Source organism: Eleutherodactylus coqui, chromosome 12, assembly GCF_035609145.1.
Source record: "Eleutherodactylus coqui strain aEleCoq1 chromosome 12, aEleCoq1.hap1, whole genome shotgun sequence".
In the NCBI taxonomy this organism is placed as follows: Eukaryota; Metazoa; Chordata; class Amphibia; order Anura; family Eleutherodactylidae; genus Eleutherodactylus; species Eleutherodactylus coqui.
In genome coordinates this window covers 68,677,495-68,697,442 of record NC_089848.1, presented here as the reverse complement: position 1 = coordinate 68,697,442, position 19,948 = coordinate 68,677,495, and the positions used below count along the sequence as shown (strand labels likewise).

At 43.8% G+C, this 19,948-nt stretch overlaps 1 pseudogene; it reads right to left on the bottom strand.

Annotated features, from left to right (window-relative positions):
- Positions 1-19,948, bottom strand: part of LOC136586557 (ATP-binding cassette sub-family B member 5-like) — a 61,741-nt pseudogene that overhangs the window by 11,363 nt on the left and 30,430 nt on the right.

Sequence of the window (19,948 nt, the reverse complement as noted above, 5' to 3'; positions counted from 1 at the left end):
GCAGCATATCTGGAGCAGATTCTACATACCGACCAGCGCTGAGCCCAGGGATGTGTGCGTTTATCAGGCCTAAACCAATCCGCCTGTTTACCACTCAGAGTATTATACGTCAGCGTACATCCAAAAACAGACTGTGTGGAATGAGTTGTCTTGTTATACAGTGCTGATCAGAATTACGATCCAGTGCCACCTTCGTCACTAAATTGTCAGGAGCTACAAACGTGGCCATAAAGCGGACTCAGATGCTAGTACTTCAAACTATCAGTACTATTCAACAACCCATTCTAAAACCAAAGATTGGTTTGAAGTAGGAGGTGTTGCAAAACTAGCCACCACGGCTCTACAGTGAAACTGTCAATGTCTCATGAAATCAGTTATGTTTCCTTTGAGTGCTCTAATTCAGTATCTTGGAAAACGGTGGTAACACGAGAGATAATACATGGCGACCAGCGCTGACCCCCTGGGATGCGTGTGTCTATCAGACCGAAAGCAGGAGGTGTCACAAAAGTAGCCACCACAGGTATACAGTGAACCTGTGAAAGTCTCATTAAATCAGTTACGCTTCATTTGATCGCTAAAAGGACAGCATAAACCATGAAGAAATTTGAGTGGCCAAAGGAGGACAATTCATTCTGTGTATGTATCAGATAGCTGAACTCTGTGCTGGGAAACCTTTGTGTACCAAGAGTATATGCGACCCCCTGAAACATTTGTGTACCAAGAGTATAGGTGAACCCCTGAAACATTTGTGTACCAAGAATATAGGTGAACCCCTGAAACATTTGTGTACCAAGAGTATAGGCGAACCCCTGATAGATTTGTTGACCAAGAGTATAGGCGAACCCCTGAAACATTTGTGTACCGAGAGTATAGGGGAACCCCTGAAACATTTGTGTACCAAGATTCTAGGTGTACCCCTGAAAAATTTGGTTACCCAGAGTGCAGGTGAAGCCCAGAAATTTTTTTTAACATAGAGCTCGTACTTGCTTAATTTGCTAACAGAGCCAAGAAGCAGCCCTCCGAAAAAATTTGTTCTTACAGAGCCTTTTGGCCCTCTGAAGAATTGGCTGTTCTGCGTGCTGACATGCTGGTTTAGGAGGAGGAAGATCAGAGAAGGATATACCATGCTACTTCTCCCCTTTTTGGGGTGGTAGAGGATGCATGGTTCTCCTGTTCCAGCTTAAAAAATCTTTATGTTCTGCTGCTTTCCAACGATGGAGAAGAGAAATCAGGGGAAATACAGGCTTTGTTCATCTTAATGAGTGTAAGCCTGTCGGCGCTGTCAGTTGACAGGCAGGTACGCTTATCCGTGATAATCCCCCCAGCATCACTAAAAACCCTCTCTGATAACACGCTAGCGGCTGGGCAGGCTAGCACCTCCAAGGCGTACAGCGCAAGTTCGGGCCACGTGTCCAGCTTTGACACCCAATAGTTGTATGGAGCTGAGGGATCACGGAGAACGTTGGTACGGTCGGCTTTGTACTCCCTCACCATCTTTTTACAGTGTTCCCTACTACTCAGCCTAGACTGGGGAGTGATGACGCAGTCTGGCTGGGAAGCCATAAAACTGGCAAAGACCTTGGAGAGTGTTCCCCTGCCTGCGCTGGACATGCTGCCTGTTCATCGCATATCCTCTGCTAGTTGGCCCACTGAAGTACGTCCTCTACCGCTAGCGTTGTCAGATGGAAACTTTAGCATCAGCTTTTCCACCAGGCCCTTGTGGTACCGTGGGTCAGGAAGGGTAAACACCTAGTAATCCTGGTTGGCCAGAATGCGTCTAAGGTGAGGGTCACGGGAAAGGCAGCTTAACATGAAGTCAGCCATGTGTGCCAGAGTCCCAGTATGCAACACATCGCTGTCCTCACTAGTAGGATGACTCTCACTGTCCTCCTCCTCCTCCTCTTCAGCCCATACACGCTGAACAGATGTGAAGGAAGTAGCATGGGTACCCTCTGCAGTGTGGGCAGCAGTCTCTTCCCCCTCCTCCTCCTCCTCCAATACGAACTAAGAAACAGACGTGAGGGTGGTCTGGTTATCAAGCGATGTATTGTCATCCCCCATCTCCTGTTCTAGCTGCTAAGCGTCGGCCCTAATGCTTAGCAGCGACCTTCTCAGCAGGCAAAGCAGTGGGATGGTAACGCTGATAATGGCCGCATCGCCGCTCACCATTTGTGTAGACTCCTCAAAGTTTCCTAAGAACTGACAGATGTCAGACACCCATGCCCACTCCTCTGTGAAGAACTGCAGAGGCTGACTACCACTCCGCCGGCCATGTTGCAGGTGGTATTCAACAATGGCTCTATGCTGCTCGTAAAGCCTGGCCAACATGTGCAATGTTGAATTCCAGCGCGTGGGAACATCGGACAACAGTCAGTACACTGGCAGCTGGAAGCGATGTTGCAGTGTCCTGAGGGTGGCAGCATCTGTGGTGGACTTGTGCGCAGTCGCGACACACCTTGCTGAGCAGGTCAGACAAATGGGGGTAGTTTTTAAGAAAGCGGAACCACCAGATTGAACACATGGGCCAGGCATGGCACGTGTGTTAGTCTGCCAAGCTGCAGAGCCGCCACCAGGTTACGCTCATTGTCACACACGGCCATGCCTGGTTGGAAGTTCAGTGGCGAAAGCCACAGATTGGTCTGCTCCGTCAAACCCTGTAACAGATCTTGGGCGGTGTGCCTCTTGTCTCTCAAGCTGAGGAGTTTCAGCACAGCCTGCTGACACTTCCCCACCGCAGTGCTACAGCACCTCGAAGTACCGGCTGCAGGCGACGTGCTCACACGTGATAATTGAGAGCTGGAGGGGGTGGAGGAGGGGTGTGTTTGGAGGACGTGACATAATAAGCTGGAGAAACCTTCACAGAGGTAGGACCCGCAATCCTCAGTGTGGGTAGCACGTGAGCGGAACCAGGGTCAGACTGGGTCCCAGCCTCCACAAGATTAACCCAATGTGCCGTCAGGGAGATGTAGCGTTCCAGCCCGCCAGCACTTGTCCACATATCAAGTGGACATTCCCAGTAACCGCATTGGTGAGGACACGGTTTATGTTCCATGAGACGTGCTGGTGTAGGGTGGGAATGGCGTAGCGGGAAAAATAGTGGCGGCTGGGGACCGCGTACCGAGGGACCGTCGCCGCCATCAGGTTGCGGAAAGCCTCCATTTCTACTAGCCTATATGGCAGCATCTCCAGGCTCAGTAGTTTTGAAATATGCACATTTAAAAATTGTGCATGCGGGTGGGTGGCCGTGTATTTCCGCTTGTGTTTCAATGCTTGTGTTATCGACAGCTGAACGCTGCACTGGGATAAGCTGGTGGACGCAGTGCAGGACTATGGAGGTGAGGGTGTGGGTGCAGGCTGGGAGACGCTCGTGCTTGCGTCCTGGGAGGGGGATTGGATGTCAGTGACAGGATGCCTGCGCTTGCTGGTGGTGGTCAGGCTGGTAGTGGTGGCTCCCCTGCTGATCTTGGTGTGGCACAGGTTGCACACCACTGTTCATCGGTCGTTCACGCTCTCCAGACCTTTGAACACCTAGCCCTCTGCATGGGAGCTTGCCGGGAGGAGGTGCTGTGGGGAACAGTTGGGGGAGTATTTTCTGTGGCCCTGCTTCTCCCCTATGCCACCCCACTGCCTCTTCCAACCGATTCTGCTGTAGCACTTGCCTCCCCCTCTGAAGCCCTGTCTTCAGTAAGCTTAGCAACCCAGGTCGGGTCAGTCACCTCCTTATCCACTAGCTCTTCCTCTGACTCCTCAGTCTGCTCCTCCCTCAGACTTACAGGTATATAGATTATGCTCTCAGCAGGGCCAGAAAAATTTAGAACGGTGTATACTGTTGTGAAATAGCGCAGATTCACAGCCGCCAGACACTTGTATATAGAGTACGCTCTCAGCAGGGCCAGAAAAATTTAGTACAGTGTATACTGTTGTGAAATAGCGCAGATTCACAGCCCGCAGACACTGGTATATAGCGTACGTTTGGGCCCCTAAAAACTAAAAAAATTAAAAATTAAAGAGTTTTGTTACTTCCTATGTACACCACTGGCAGTACACGGCATAAAACCGGTGACAGTGGGCAGAATACAGCCGGGATGCTTGAGAACAAATTTGTGCACACTACTAGTCCCAGCCAGCCACAATGCTGATGCACACAATGAGAGGAGTAGTAGTCCTAAAAAGGACTGTTGAGTTTTTGAAGCAAGGATCCATTCCCTGCCTAACCGCAACCTAATCTCTACACTAATGCTTTCCCTATGGCAGCAGATCTATCCCTCAGCTCATGCAGCATGCGTCTGAGGCGAGTTTTAATACTCGGCCGCCACCTGATCAGCCCAGCCAGTCACTGCCAAGGATGTGCACAGGGTTGGCACATCACAGCAGGAAGTGGTAAAGCCTTACCTGCATGTTTATTGGCTAAAAAATGGCGCTAAACATGCAGGGAAGGGAAATTAAATTTTCTCGAGCACCGCGTGGTGCTGGACTCGAGTAACGAGTACATTGAGTAGTCTAATACTCGATCGAGCATCAAGCTCGGACAAGTGTGCTTGCTCATCTCTAATCATGTGACCAGAAGTCTGAGGCAGATGAAACCTAGTTGTTTTGAATTATTTGTCCATCAATAGCAACAAGCTGAACATTAATTTTCACTTGATCAGTTAAAAACTCTGCAGTAAACCAACAAAATGCTTTAACCTATACATGCTTCTATCATCAGTCTATACATGCTTCTATCATCAGTCTATACATGCTTCTATCATCAGTCTATACGTGCTTCTAAATAATTATCAGACAGAGAATTACCTTCTGTGCTGCTTCTGCACCAATTTCAAAGTGGCACAACTGTCTGTCCAGGATAAATTGGATCAGAGCTATTGCACCAGGTACTGACATTTAGATGCTCTGCTTTCAACCCTAGTTTTGGATGGAGCACAGCTAGCACACTCTGAGCATGCTCTGTGCAGTGTACTCCAGTAATGATGAATAGCCAAAGCATCTGCTCATGGCAATTACGAACAGGCAGAACATGTTTTCTACACCCTGAGGATTCTCATAGCACAATGATGAATATGCCTTTTGTAAATTCTATACCATACAGCAGTGAAAGATAGGATTGGCAGGTTGTCCTAATCAGAGGCTAATTTGAAGCTTCTGGGCCCTAATGCAAAACCTGTAATAGGGCCGGCCCAAACTATAATGCATTATTCATAGTACTAGGCTATCTTTATGGCGAGGAGAGGCCTTATGGGCCCCCTAAGGCTTCTGGGCCCGGGTGCCCGCATCCCCTGCATCCCCTATAGTTACGCCCCTGATCTTAATGATTTCTACTATAAAACACATACAAATAATAATACTTACAGAAATACTTCCTCTGGATCCATCCTTCCAATTTCTACCAAAAAAGCCGCAAAACGGTAGCTGGCAGCATAGGTGAAGTAGATGAAGGACTGGCTAAATGCAAAACAGATGCCATACGTCTGGGCCTTGCGCTTAGCGTTCCTAAAATATATCAATTTAAAGGCAATGTTAAAACAATAAGAGTCAAATAAATTCCAAACTTCAAGCGGACAAAATTTAATGTAATAATGTGAAAAAAAAAGTAAATATCTTCTGACTTGTAGGGTTTCTGTAAGCTGTCACTATACATTTCTTCAAACGTCTTCTCTCTAGTCAATGATGCCACTGTGCGAATGTTGTCCACTGCTTCAGTTGCGATCTATTAAATTTAGCAAAAACAGAAAAAGATTTATGCATGACAATATATTTCCGGTTAATGAAATAAGAAATTGTCTTCCATTTGCCATATTCATCAGTACGCTCTCTAAAACATTCATGCACATCCATAAGCTGGTGCTCTGGGTTTTTATATATCACAATATAAACTAAACGTATGTGGAAACATTAAAGGAGTTTTCTGGGCGACAAAAAAATTGATGACCTATCCGAAGGATAGGTCATCAATAGTTAATTGCCGGGGACCCACCGCATAGGATCCACGCCGATCACGTGATCACCCGGCTAGCTGTCAGTGTAGTGGTCTGGATGTGCGTCATAGTAACTGCCAGCAAAAAGGCGTAGCTGACTAGCCAGGGGCATAACTATAGGGGATGCAGGGGATGCAGAGAATGCGGTCCCCCCCGGCCCAGGAGCCTTACAGGGCCCATAAGGCTTCTTTTCTCCATGTAGGGAGCCCAGTACTATAAATAGAGAATTATAGTTGGGGGCCGCTTTACGGACTTTGCATTAGGGCCCAGAAGCTTCAAGTTACGCCTCTAACCCTAGCGATCACTTTCTGTGATGGAAAAACCCTTTGATGAGGTTGAACTAGCCAACACATATCAGTACAATTTAGGGTAAATTCTTCTTTCAAAAATATTTATCTTGAATCACTCTCTACAGGTGAATTCCAGGACTTTGTTAACTTTTTTGTATAGATTATGAGCAGGGACTCGCCACTCAGATCCCCGCTGTTCAGCTGATTCCTGGCACCGCTGTTGCCATGGTCAGAGGAGGAAGCAGAAAGAACTGACCGTAGTGCAGTTACCTGGGTTGGTATTACAGTGCACTCTGGCTGAATTCAATGGGTTCTGTGCCTGAAATACCAACCCTAGCAGCAGCATTATGCCAGTGCTTTCTGCTTCCTCCACTGACCAAAGCAACCGTGGTACCAGAATCAGCTGTTTAGTGGGGATCTGAGCTGTGGTACAAATTTGGGGAAAAAAAGAAAATATTTAAATAAACATGGGATAGTACAATAAACTTAGTATCGTAATGTGCCTACAATATAATGTGCATAAGAGTACTTAAAACTGTGAATAATAGGCATAGGGGAGAGCAGGTAGTGAGAGAATTAGGTAAAAGGATTGAAGTATGAGTTGAGTGCACCACATATCCTGAAATAACCAATAGGGGTTAGAATGGCCTAATAGTGTTGGACGAGGCTAGAGAATCAGGAAGTCATAGATATCCATGAGAGCTACTCTGTGGAGATACAAAATCTGTGCCAGGGATCCCAGATCAGATACAAATTTGTGAAAGAGTGGACTGCAAGGGCAGCTGCCTCTTCAATGAGATGTAACTGGTCTACCTTCACCAACTAGTTATTCAAAAAAAGGACATTATGAAGACTTCCAAAGAGGAGGAATAGAAGTTTGGCAACGGCCAACAGAAACAATAATATAACATACAGTATATAAGTATTAGTTCTATATTGCAGTTTACATGCAGCATTCATTTTAATGTAGCCTGGAATAATTACCTTGCCAGCCTGTTGGAGCTGCTTTTTATCTCGATTAGCGAAGCCAATTAGTGCTCTGGTCTCAAGAAGTCCAGTGACCACAAGAACAGGAGTCAGGGCTAGAACCAGCAATGTCATTTCCCATCCAAAAATGAAAGAGATAATGATTCCTACCCCCATTGTGGAAAGGCATTCAGCGATCAGCCCAAGTCTGGAGCCAGTTGCCTGAATAACATTGAATCAACAAATAAAAATCCTGAATGAAATTTAAATCCTATCTAGTAGGTTTATAACAATATTACTATTCTCCAAAGTATTTCATCTTATGAAAAGCATTTACTGATTTGTATAGACTTCAAAAGAAATCTGCTATGAGAATTTCTACAATATTCCTATAAAAATACGTACCTGTATGTGTTATTGGCTACATATGTCGTCTTTACCGTGAGATGATCTCTGGGGGTTTCACATATATTTGAAAGGGGGGCATTACTATGCCCTACTAGAATATCACAGGCTTTTTTGGTTTAGCCAAAACTATGTATTTTCTCCATCATATCACCACAAATCCTTCAAGGGTCAGGTTGCGCCCAAGAAGGCTGATGGCCCTTGCTCAAACCTTAAGGGGGTACAAAGGTGATGGTTGCACTACTAAATACCTGAGAGTACCTAAATGACCTCCTGCCACATAAAAAGCACCAGCAGTATAAGTGGCACATGGTAGTTGGAAAGGCTTTTTATAGACTTTGCATTGGGACCCAGAAGCTTTAACAGGCTGCCCCTAAAAGTTTAATGGGTGTAAAACTCATGGTCTTATCTAAATCCGGGTTTTGGTTTCCTTTACTGCCAATTGCAAACTTTAATAGGTGCTTTTGAATGCTTTATGGTAAAAAAAAAAAAGTTTTTAGAATAGTCAATCATTTTTAATACTAAATATCAAATTCATCGAATGGCCATGTCTACTTACAGTATGTATCTCAGAAGCATCTGTGGCAAGTCTGGTTGTTAAAGCTCCAGTGCTGTTTTTCTTGTCATCAAACCATGACATTTCCTTTAGAGTACAAAAAGACAACATATTGTATATCTAAAAACCACATATAAACACAAGACTCACGACATTAGGTAGTATCCATTCTCAAACTAACCTGACGCAGCATAGATTTAAATGCCATTTGTCTAAGCCGCATGGTAAGAACTTCCCCTGATTTTCCAAACATGAAACCCTAATAAAAAAAGTACACAATCTGTTATAACTACCACATGCAGGACAATAAATGGCATAAAACAGTACAAACAACGCCTTCAGTTGGCAACTATTATTTTATAGTCACATATCATATTAATTTGATATTATAGTGGGGTTCTCTGCTCAGAACTCCCCACTATGAGATAGAATGAAGATTTGCTCTGTATTGGCAGCTCCTTCTCTGGTGGACCTGGCCTGTCCATACATTACATGGTCCACCAATCATTACATAGCAGCACCAGGGAAAATGTTTAGCTACTGTAAAGATGGCTTTCTCTGGTAATAACAACAGATCACAGGAGGTTGGAGAAACAATCTTTTTAAATCTGTGAACATAAAACTTTATAGATACAAAAATGTGTCTAAAAAGGTCATTATTTGTAGAAATAAATTATAAAGATTTTCCAGAGAAATACTATTCATGACTAGAGATGAGCGAGCGTACTCGGATAAGCACTACTCGCTCGAGTAATGTGCTTTATCCGAGTATCGCTGTGCTCGGGTCTGAAGATTCGGGTGCCGCTGCGGCTGACAGGTGAGTCGCAGCGGGGAGCAGGGGAGAGCGGGCGGGAGAGAGGGAGAGAAAGATCTTACCTCCGTTCCTCCCCGCTCTCCCCTGCAGCTCCCCGCTCCGTGCCGGCACCCGAATCTTCAGGGACGAGCACAGCGATACTCGGATAAAGCAAATTACTCGAGCGAGTAGTGCTTTTCCGAGTACGCTCGCTCATCCCTATTCATGACTTGTCCTCGGGATAGGTCATCAATAGTTGATTGGCTAGGGTCTGCCGCTAAGAACCTCAGCTAATCGGGTACCCACTGTCAGTGCACATCCGGTCATCTGATAGGCTGGGGTCCCAATCGGTGGACCCCAGCCAATCAATTATTGATGACCTTTTTTGGGGACAGGTCATGAATAGTATTTCCTTGGAAAACCCTTTTAATTCTGATGTATAGTAGGTGCTTATTTTCTTAGGTTTAATTAAAAAATCAAGCATTCATACACAAGCCACTGTTGTTTGCTTTGGCCCTCTACGGTGCCAGACAGAATCCTTTTATGATTGTTTATATTTATCTATAGGGACTCCATGTGTCCCAGTTGGGTCTCTGTATGTCCCCATGTACTGGAACATGCCACAATTTATCAACAATACCTTTATGTGACTCATAATGAAATCAAAGGCCAATAGAGCTACAGAATATACCCATGCCAGGCTGCCACACGTATCTGTAATATAGCCATATGCATGGGCTTGAAGCTTGAAATATACATATAATCCATACATAGGTTTTAGAGATTACTAACCTGTATAAAGAATAAGAAGAAAGAAACCAAAGCGATAGCACCAACTATAATAGAATAAATATTTATTTCACGTTGTATCGTCTCTTCTTCATTAGTTCCAAAAATCTATGAAAAAAGAAACAGTTATATTAAAATGAAATATAATCATGAGAGATTCTGAAATTCTAGTTAGAACTAATTTAGAGTCAGAGATTCTTTGAAAATCTTTTTTTTAAAAAAGAGGAAGAAATGGCGCAGCATGCTGCCTTACTTCATCCTGTAAAATGAGGGAAACAAAATGGACTCCATTAAAGTCAGTGGGGTCCGTTCACTGCTGTTCGGTACTATTATATGACGGTTCTGTTTGGGCACATGTCCCATTGTCTTGCTATTGAAAAACGGAAACAGAAAGCACCAATGTGGATGCAGCCTAATTCATGAATTCTGCAATTTTTGCTCAGTAATTTGTTCATTAACTAAATAGTAAGAATGCTGCATTGTTAGAAATAATAATTTGCCTATATAGCATAAGGCCAAGGGCGTACATACCATAAGGACAGACCATGCGGCTGCTATGGGGCACATGGAGAGAGGAGGCCAAGTGATATTTGGTTGCATCCCCCTTTCAACTGGGTGGCAGGAATTATGTGAGACTTCCCTCTCCAGAGAAACCAAATTGCTCAAAAATAAAGGGGTTGAGAATTATCTTAAGGGTCCTGAAAAGGGAGTGGAGAGGAAAGCAAACATCAGATCCTTCTTGCATCTTAAGGGCTCAGTCACACAGGCGCATCGGCACCCGTACACTGGCGCCGATGCGCCCGTGTGACTGAGCCGTTACTGCAGAAAGAAGACGGTTGTACCTGATGACGGACGTCTCTCTGCAGCGCTGATGAAAGAACACATGACTGGCAATGAAGCCGCTCACATGTTCTTTCCTCCGGCGCTGCAGAGAGACGTCCTTCTTCAGGTACGGCCGTCTGCTACCTGCAGTAAGACGGGCGCTGATGCGCCCATGTGACTGAGCCCTAATAAGGGACCCATTTTTATCTTTACTATCAGGTCCCCACATTTCTATGTATACCACTGTATAAGACTGTGGCTTTTGCAGTAATTTATGGAAAAATTGTATAAAAAATGCCACATAAAATCTTTTCTGTTCGTTTGCATAAACTGATTTCCGCTAGAAAACAGGCCGAAATACGAGCTGTATACTGTGGCAAAATGTTGGACTGATGAACGGAAATTGAACGGACCCCCCGTTATAATCAATGAGGGGGCCATACAGCGCCGTTTTGCTCCGTCATAAGGCCGTTCGGCCAGGGGGTGCCATTTTCCTGATAGATATATCCCAGGTTGTAATCTATGCCTATAATATACTTACAGCTATAACTTTAGCAAATATGATGCTGAAAGCTGGGTGAACTGCTCCATTGAGCGCTGCAGCAAGAGTTCCAATCAAGATATATGGCCACTCTGATTTATTCAGACTTAATATCTTGAAGAATGAAATGTTTGGAAGTTTTTCCTAGAGCGAAGAAGAAACAACAGTTACTCTTTATCTTAAAAGCTATTATTCACCAAATCAGACTGATTGTTAATGACTGTTACCTCTTCTGCATCTGCTGTTCGAAAACTGCGCTAGTATTATCTCACAGCTATGATATAGTATCTAAATAAATGAACAAATAATTTCACACATCAATTACCAATAAAGAGTGTATTGTTAGTAAATTAGTGCTGCCGTTGTCCTGTTTCAGAAGATGTTTTTGTTCCATCTTGTGTGTGATGCATTCTGATATCCTCCATTCAGTAAAAAGAAAAATGTTTGGTCTCCATACGGTACCGAATGGTTTTTTTAGTGCTAAATTTGTCCTCAATGTACTAGTTCAATTGCAATTTTATTATTCCAATGCATCTAAAATAAAAAACGTGAAGCATCTTTGCAGGTAATCTTGGTAAAAACTATCTTCTACTATTTTATGTATATAGCTGCTATGCGGATTTATGTATCTCCATGGTAGCAAACTACAACCAAACCTTGTGTATCCTGATCCTGCAGTCATGTTTAATTGCGTTCTTTCAGTTTCCTATGCCTACTGCCTGTTGGTCAGCAATAAGAGGGGGTAGAAGCAGTGGATTTAGGCCTCCTTCACACGGGCAACATAGCATTGCCGTGAGAAAATCGCAGCAATATCGCATCACTGCAACGTGCGATATCACTGTGCCTTCTTGCAGCAATACCGCGATTCTGTAGCACTACAAAGTCGCATGTGATGTTACAAAGTCGCGTGACTTTGTAGCATCACATGCGATGATTTTCAGAAGGGGTCTTAAAATATAAACCCTACCTCGAAAAAAAGGTGTAGCTAGAGAAAGAAAAGTATATATCACCTCTCCCGCGCTGCTTGGGCGCCACCGCAGCATCTCCCTGGGTCCCGGCACTGATCATCGTCTTCATCTTCTGGTCGGTGATTGATAAATCCCCGGCTGCTGAAAGAGCTGGCTGTGATTAGCTGATGCTTAGCCTATCTTAGCCAGTGCTCGATGAATGGCTGTGATTAGTTCAACAGAGAGGAAGGCTCCATAGAGAAACATGGGTTACAAAACCTCGCGTATTGCAGGCATATAGCCGGACCCGCGAGGTTATTGTGTCAGGTTGTTGCATGCTACAAAACATTGCATGTGTGAAGTAACCCATAGGAAAGCATGGGCTTCAAATACATGTAGCATTGTAGCAACGCAACAAAACTGCGCGACTTTGTCACCTTTGTGAAGGAGACCTAACACATGATAGCAGGATCAGACTACACACAGCTTGTTTGTAGTCTGTTACCATGGAGAGGCATAGGTCTGCATAGAAAATATCCAATCAGTTTTCAAAGTTGCTTCATATTTTTAACCTGATTGGAATTCCTTTTTTCAATGCCAAAATTGAAAAAAGGAATCATCTACCATGTATCATTTATATTACTAGTATTTTCTAATGTGGTAGAGGTATATTTGGGCCCAGTTTGGACTGTTAGATCTGTACTCCCTATAGCTTTTCCCTTGTTCTGTAACAATGTCCCTAAAATGATTTTCAGCACGGAGTTTGAGGAAAGTTTTGGTTATAGTTATGTAGCAGAACAAATAAAAATCTGTTGTGCTATCAGTACATTCATCAGCTACAGCCCATTTTATCTCTTTACCTCTTTGGTTTCCTCCTCTTTGTCTTCTTCTTCGTCTTTTTCCGACATAGAACATTTTCCATTAGACAAGTTAGAATATAATCTCTGTACTAGAGGTGGTTTACCCGGCGTCGCTTGTTCATTTTCTTCAGTTTCTGTGTCTTCTGCTACTTTTATAGTCTAAAAGAAAAAATAAGGATAAGGGGACAAGATTATTTTGTAAGGTCCATTCTACAACATGACTCGAGCCATGAGAAATAGGATTATATTATGACAGATGGATTATATTTTTATATTCTTTTATTTACTATTTTAGTATTTTACAAATCACTTAAGTTTTTATGTCTTTTGAAGTAAGGGGCCACTCATACTTCATTTTTCCTTAGGTTCTCGGGTTCCATTCCTGTGTTTTGTCTGAATTTCTGAAAACAAGATTTAGACAGAGCCCTAGGACAGAATCATAGTCTTAAACAAACATTAATAAGGTCTTCATTTGAGCAGCCTTTCATTTGTTTATTGCAGTTGACCATGTTATTCTCTTTGGCATAAATTCTGGTAATGCATAAAAAGCTGCTCAAAACGAGTCCTTATTTGAGCAGTAAAAGTCTATGGTTCCGTCTGAATACTGTTTCTGGGGATTTAGATGTAGCCCCCAGACAAAACTTAGGGATGAAGTAAAATATAAAGTGTTAATAGCCCCTAAGGGCTCTTTTACATGGGATGACCTGTCAGGCACAGATGCCCAACAGGTCGTCCCAGAGATAATTATTCCTGTGCTTTTACACAGGAACGAGCATTGCTAGTGAATGGAATCTGGGGTTGTTCTGGACGCCGGCCTCCATTCACAATAAACAGGCAGTCATTCATAAGGGAACAGGCCGATCCGTCATTCCCTTTTCTGCATGCAAAAACTGAACAACGAACAAGAAGCAAATTAATTTTTGTTTTTCGTTCAGTCGGGGCACACATTTACACTGAACGAATTATCAGTCCATGTAAAAGGGCCCTAAGAATGAATTGCGAAGGAAGACATGCCTAAATGGAGTACACCACTGGTTAATTATGGGTTGTTTTTATACATCATGTTTAGTATTGAGAAACTAAAAGTAGTGTAGATTTATGATAATATGACAGAAGGAAATCATTGTCACCATTCATTAGTTTATGACTGATAGAGTGAATAGTAGCATGCACACTGGACCACAGGGTGTCAACTGATTATACGATGCATAATGAATAGGGATGAGCGAGCGTACTCGGAAAAGCACTACTCGCTCGAGTAATGTGCTTTATCCGAGTATCGCTGTGCTCGTCCCTGAAGATTCGGGTGCCGGCACGGAGCGGGGAGCTGCAGGGGAGAGCGGGGAGGAACGGAGGTAAGATCTTTCTCTCCCTCTCTCCCGCCAGCTCTCCCCTGCTCCCCGCTGCCACTCACCTGTCAGCCGCAGCTGCACCCGAATCTTCAGGGACGAGCACAGCGATACTCGGATAAAGCACATTACTCGAACGAGTAGTGCTTTTCCGAGTATGCTCGCTCATCTCTAATAATGAACTTTAGAAATATATCTTTAATAGAGATGAGCGAACACCAAAATGTTCGGGTGTTCGTTATTCGGAACAAACTTCCCGTGATGCTCGAGGGTTCGTTTCGAACAACGAACCCCATTGAAGTCAATGGGCGACCCGAGCATTTTTGTATTTCGCCGATGCTCGCTAAGGTTTTCATGTGTGAAAATCTGGGCAATTCAGGAAAGTGATGGGAACGACACAGTGACGGATAGGGCAGGCGAGGGGCTACATGTTGGGCTGCATCTCAAGTTCACAGGTCCCACTATTAAGCCACAATAGCGGCAAGAGTGCCCCCCCCCCCACTGTCAGCATAAAGATCGTTCTCCTCTGCCACAGCTGTAACAGCTGTAGCAGAGAAGAACGATGTTTGCCCATTGAATTCAATGGAGCCAGAAAAACAACAGGTTCCACTGAATGCAATGGGCTGCCCGCGATCGCAGGATGAATGGTCGGAAAGGGGTTAAATATATAACCCCTTTCCTGCAATTCATCCAGAAATGTGTTACACTAAAAATATATACCGGCGTATAAGGCGACGGGGCGTATAAGACGACCCCCCAACTGTCACCTTATACGCCGGTAATAATGTGGAGCAAAGAATAAAAAGCATTACTCACTTTTTCAGATGATCTGCGGCGCTCCTGCAGGCTGTCGCTCCCTCCTAATCCACGGCAGAGTATTCCTTTCTGCACGAAAGGCTTGAAATCCCCGCCTCCAGAAACACAGCCAATCACAGCCAATGACAATGATGTCATTGAATGGCTGTGATTGGCTTGAAATCCCCGCCTCCAGAAAAACAGCCAATCACAGCCATTCAATGACATCATTGTCATTGGCTGTGATTGGCTGAAGGCACATGTGTTTCTGGAGGCGTGGATTTAAAGCCTTTCGTGGAGAAAGGAATAGTCTGCCGGGAACCAGGAAGGAGCGACAGCCTGCAGGAGCGCCGCAGATCATCTGAAAAAGTGAGTAATGATTTTTATTCTTTGCTCCACTGTATTACCGGCGTATAAGGTGACAGTTGGGGGGTCGTCTTATACGCCCGGTCGCCTTATACGCCGGTATATATTTTTAGTGTAACACATTTCTGGATGAATTGCAGGAAAGGGGTTATATATTCATCCTGCGATCGCCGGCAGCCCATTGCATTCAGTGGAACATGCTGTATTGCTGGCTCCATTGAATTCAATGGGCAAACATCGTTCTTCTCTGCTACAGCTGTTACAGCTGTGCCAGAGAAGAAGGATTTCTCTTCTATATGTTCTCAATGGGGTCAGCGCTGCTGCCGCCGGCCCCATTGAGCGCATATAGAGAAGATTTATGGCCCTAAGAAGGACCGTTGGGGTTCTTGACACCTAAAATACTCCTAACACTCTCCCTATAGCAGCTCCAACACGATAGCGCTTTCCCTAAACTCATGTCAGAATGCATCCATAGCGAGCCGCGGGAGGGGCAGATTTCAATACTCGGGTGACACCTTATCTCCCCAGCCACTCACAGCAGGGGGGTGGTATAGGGCTTAAACGTTGCAGGGGGAAGTTGTAATGCCTTCCCTGTCTTTATATTGGCCAAAAAAAAGCGCTAACGTCTCAGGGAAGAAAGTTAAATTAACCAGAACACCGCATGGTGTTCGTTACGAATAACGAACATCCCGAACACCCTAATATTCGCACGAATATCAAGCTCGGACGAACGCGTTCGCTCATCTCTAATCTTTAACTATCCCTGTGGTTTCAATGTATTAGATCAGTGATGTCCAGCTGATAACCCACATGTATGTGATATGTGGACCTCAGGGGAAAGCAAATTCATATAGCATAGCCGCCTTTCTTACAAAAGGGATCAGGCATGAATGCTCCTGTATGCTGCATGATCTGCTCTGTTTTTGCATCGACTTTTTTATATGCCCGTGGTCTCTGTTCAATCCTCATATATTTTTTTAACAGATCTCAGAAGATATTTTGGAAAGTTGGAAAGTTGTTTTTTCTCCTGTCAAATCAGTATTTTGCTATGTATAATATGAAGAGAACGCCTGGTACAAATGCAGCCATTAAAAAATGACCTACATATGGGTATTTGTATCCCTTGACCCAACAAGTGAGTAAATGCTATGATAAATGGAATCAAAGGGCTATTGAGGCCCCCACAATGTGTTTGCTTTATAAACACTGCAGTAGATGGCAAGATAAGATTGTATGTGAAAAATGTTTAGACAGAAAATTGTACTCAATATGGCAGATTTACTATAAAAAATGTGACAATCTCTGATGCAAATTGCGCAAAAAAGACTGTCTAACATACTTTGCATCACATTTCTGATGTGTTTTAGATACTTTTGGACACTTTTTTCAACATGTCTGACAAAGGTGCATGGCTTCGTGGAAAATGGTGTGTGGCTTAAATGTGCCAAATTGTGCCAAAATTTTCTTGCACTTTTTGCTGTAAATTACACCAAGTTATAGGCTGTATCAGGTTAGACCAGACAGTATAACAATTCAACAGATTTATTGTTCAGTAAAGTCTCTGTGGTAAAACTTGTGCATTTAAAGATTGTCTTGTCTAAGCTGGCACTGTCTAAGTATTAGGCCTCAGTCAGACGGGCGTTTTTTTGCGCGTTTTGCGCATCGCATGTCGCATGCGCAAATCGCGTGACCGGAGGCGAAAAATCGCAGGAAAAATCTGCACCTAGCCGCGTTAATCGTCGCAGAAAAACGCCCGTCTGACCGCAGAAAAATCGCTGTGCGCATCAAAATGCGCATGAAACTTCGTCTGACCGGCGAAAAAAATGATTTTGGTGCGCACATTAATCGCAAAATGCCGATAGGCGCGATTTGCGAATCGCCGTGTCCTATAATTTTTCGGAAAAGCGGACATGTGACCGATGCCATAGCGAACCATTGGTTCCATATATGCGCGAAACGCATGCGCATGCGCAAAACGCGTGAAAAAATGCTCGTCTGACTGAGCCCTTAGGCTGTATTCGGCAATCTGCCCCAATTATTTTTTATTGTAATACAGTAAACATACCTGCGCTGTTGCAAGTGAATAATATATTCCCTTTTTCTCCATTAATTCAGAATGTGTTCCTTGCTCAGCTACAGAGCCATTCTCTACCACAACAATCAAATCTGCGGTCCACACAGTGCTCAGGCGGTGAGCGATAACAATTGTAGTGCGTCCTTCAGTGGCCTGAAAACAGGGTGTTATATTCTTATCAGATGATATACTGTAAACTGGTGCAATAGCTCTAGCAGACATTTAGGAGAACCTTATGACCTTGGGATATATTATCAGATAACAGAAGAACGTATATACCTTGTCTAGAGCAGCTTGTACGATAGACTCACTGCCAGTGTCCAGAGCAGAGGTGGCCTCGTCTAGAAGAAGTATTTTAGGATTTCGTACCAGAGCTCTGGCTATGGCTATTCTTTGTTTTTGGCCACCACTCAACTGAGCTCCTCTTTCTCCAACAAGGGTTTCAAATTTCTAAAAAAAACAAGATGAAATCATTAAAAGTACGAGATGACCTTATCACGCATGCTTAGCATTTTAGTGAAGAATTTTACGTCAAGCTTACTAGGAACTTATATTGTAATATCTTTCAGTACTGGTTTGTGTTTGAAATATTTAGGGTTAGCAAGAATAAAATTCAGAAAGCCTTTGAGCAAATGACAGAGATAAGGGCCCATTTACATCTATGAGAATCAGCGGACTAGCACTCCAATCTACAGGATTCCTTCAAGGAGGGATTAATAAATAATACGTAGGTGGGTAGAACTGTAAAAGGTGGGACTTACCTGGTGTGGAGCACCTGTTCAATGACAGGCGTCCACACTGTCAGTCCAGAGAGGCTAAATAAAGTATCCAGAAGATCAGGATCGCTTGTCCTTAGGGAGAGCATCTGGAGGAGAGCCCACAAGTAGAAGGACCTCGGTCAAGAACACAGTAGACAAAGTAGAAAAGAACCCCGCACTACTATGCACTTAGGATAATGTAAACGATGCAGGTTTAGTGATGGGTATAACTTACTTCATTGAGCAGCCCTATGCCTATACAGGACTTCTTTCAATCCACGAGCGTCCTTAGTAAGCCAGAAGGAGCCCTGGGAGATTTCAATATTAACTGGTTCATTGGTAGCAAAACAAACATAAGCAGACACAGGCAATAATAGAGGAAAACCCAATGGAGCGCAACACGTTATGGAGCAAAACATGCTCCTTTTTCAAGAATAAATCAGTCTGGTGGTCTAGGTTGCTGGTAATGGTAATTTTCCTACCAATAAACCAGTTAAAATTGAAAACTCTCAGGCTCCCTCGGGCTTACTAAGGACGTTCCTGGATTGAGAGAAGTCCTGTATAGGTATAGGGCTCCTCAATGAAGTAAGTTATACCCATGACTAGACTTATATCGTTCACATTATCCTAAGTGCATTGGAGCGTAGGGTTCTTTTATACTTTGTCTACTCAATTTACATCTATGTCGTAGGCTCAATTCAGAGCACAAAATTCCAGACAAAACAGTGCAGCATGCTGAGCTACTTTTTCCTCTAAAATGCCAGCTGGAATACCAGAATCTAGATGGACCCCATTATAGTCAATGGGGTCCATCAAGCATTGTTTGAGTCTGGCATCAGCTGGATCTGGCAGGTGCAGTATTTTCATTGTTCATCTCTGAGAACAGAGCCAAACAACAGAAATAGACTAGAACTGCAAGGCACAGATGTGGTTGGGACAATACTTCTCTTATTTATAGCACTAGAACTTGGATCGTTAGGTCCTATGCTAAATTAAATCCTTAGAAAGAGTGCAAGAAAACTGTTTATACTTCATGCTTCTGCAGCACTACAACAGTTGTCACAAAGCATTACATGGTTTTTCGGTTGAATTCACCTAAGTAATTCTTCTTTTGACACTAATTTGGACCAGCCAAACCAACCTTTTGAAAAGTCTACTTATCGCTAATTTTCAGTAAAAGCAGACTTTGATCATTCTTTCCTTGAGCCCTTCATATCATCTTTTGTAACAGAAATGTGTGAGCAGAGCCACACAAACTGTGTATACTTACATCAGGCAGTGCCGTAATGAAGTCATAGGCATTGGCGTCCTTCGCCGCTTGCTCTATTTCTTCATCTGTCACATCTATTCTCCCATCTATATATATAAAATTGAATGTATGTCTGTCTGCGTGCGTGCGTGCGTGCGTGCGTGCGTGCGTGCGTGTTTGTCCTTTATGCGCTACTACACCATTCATCCGATCGCCATGAAACTTTGGGAAGTTGTTAAGTACACTCCTGGGAAGATTATAGGCATAGTACAAATATCCTACGATAAATGGCGCGCGAGCGTCGTCGAAAGTTACGCCCCCCCCCCCCACGTAGATCGAATAAGTAAGCCACCTGCTATTGTGATGTCATCACTGATGTCATCAACATCGGACGCCCTTGAACATGCCCCAAC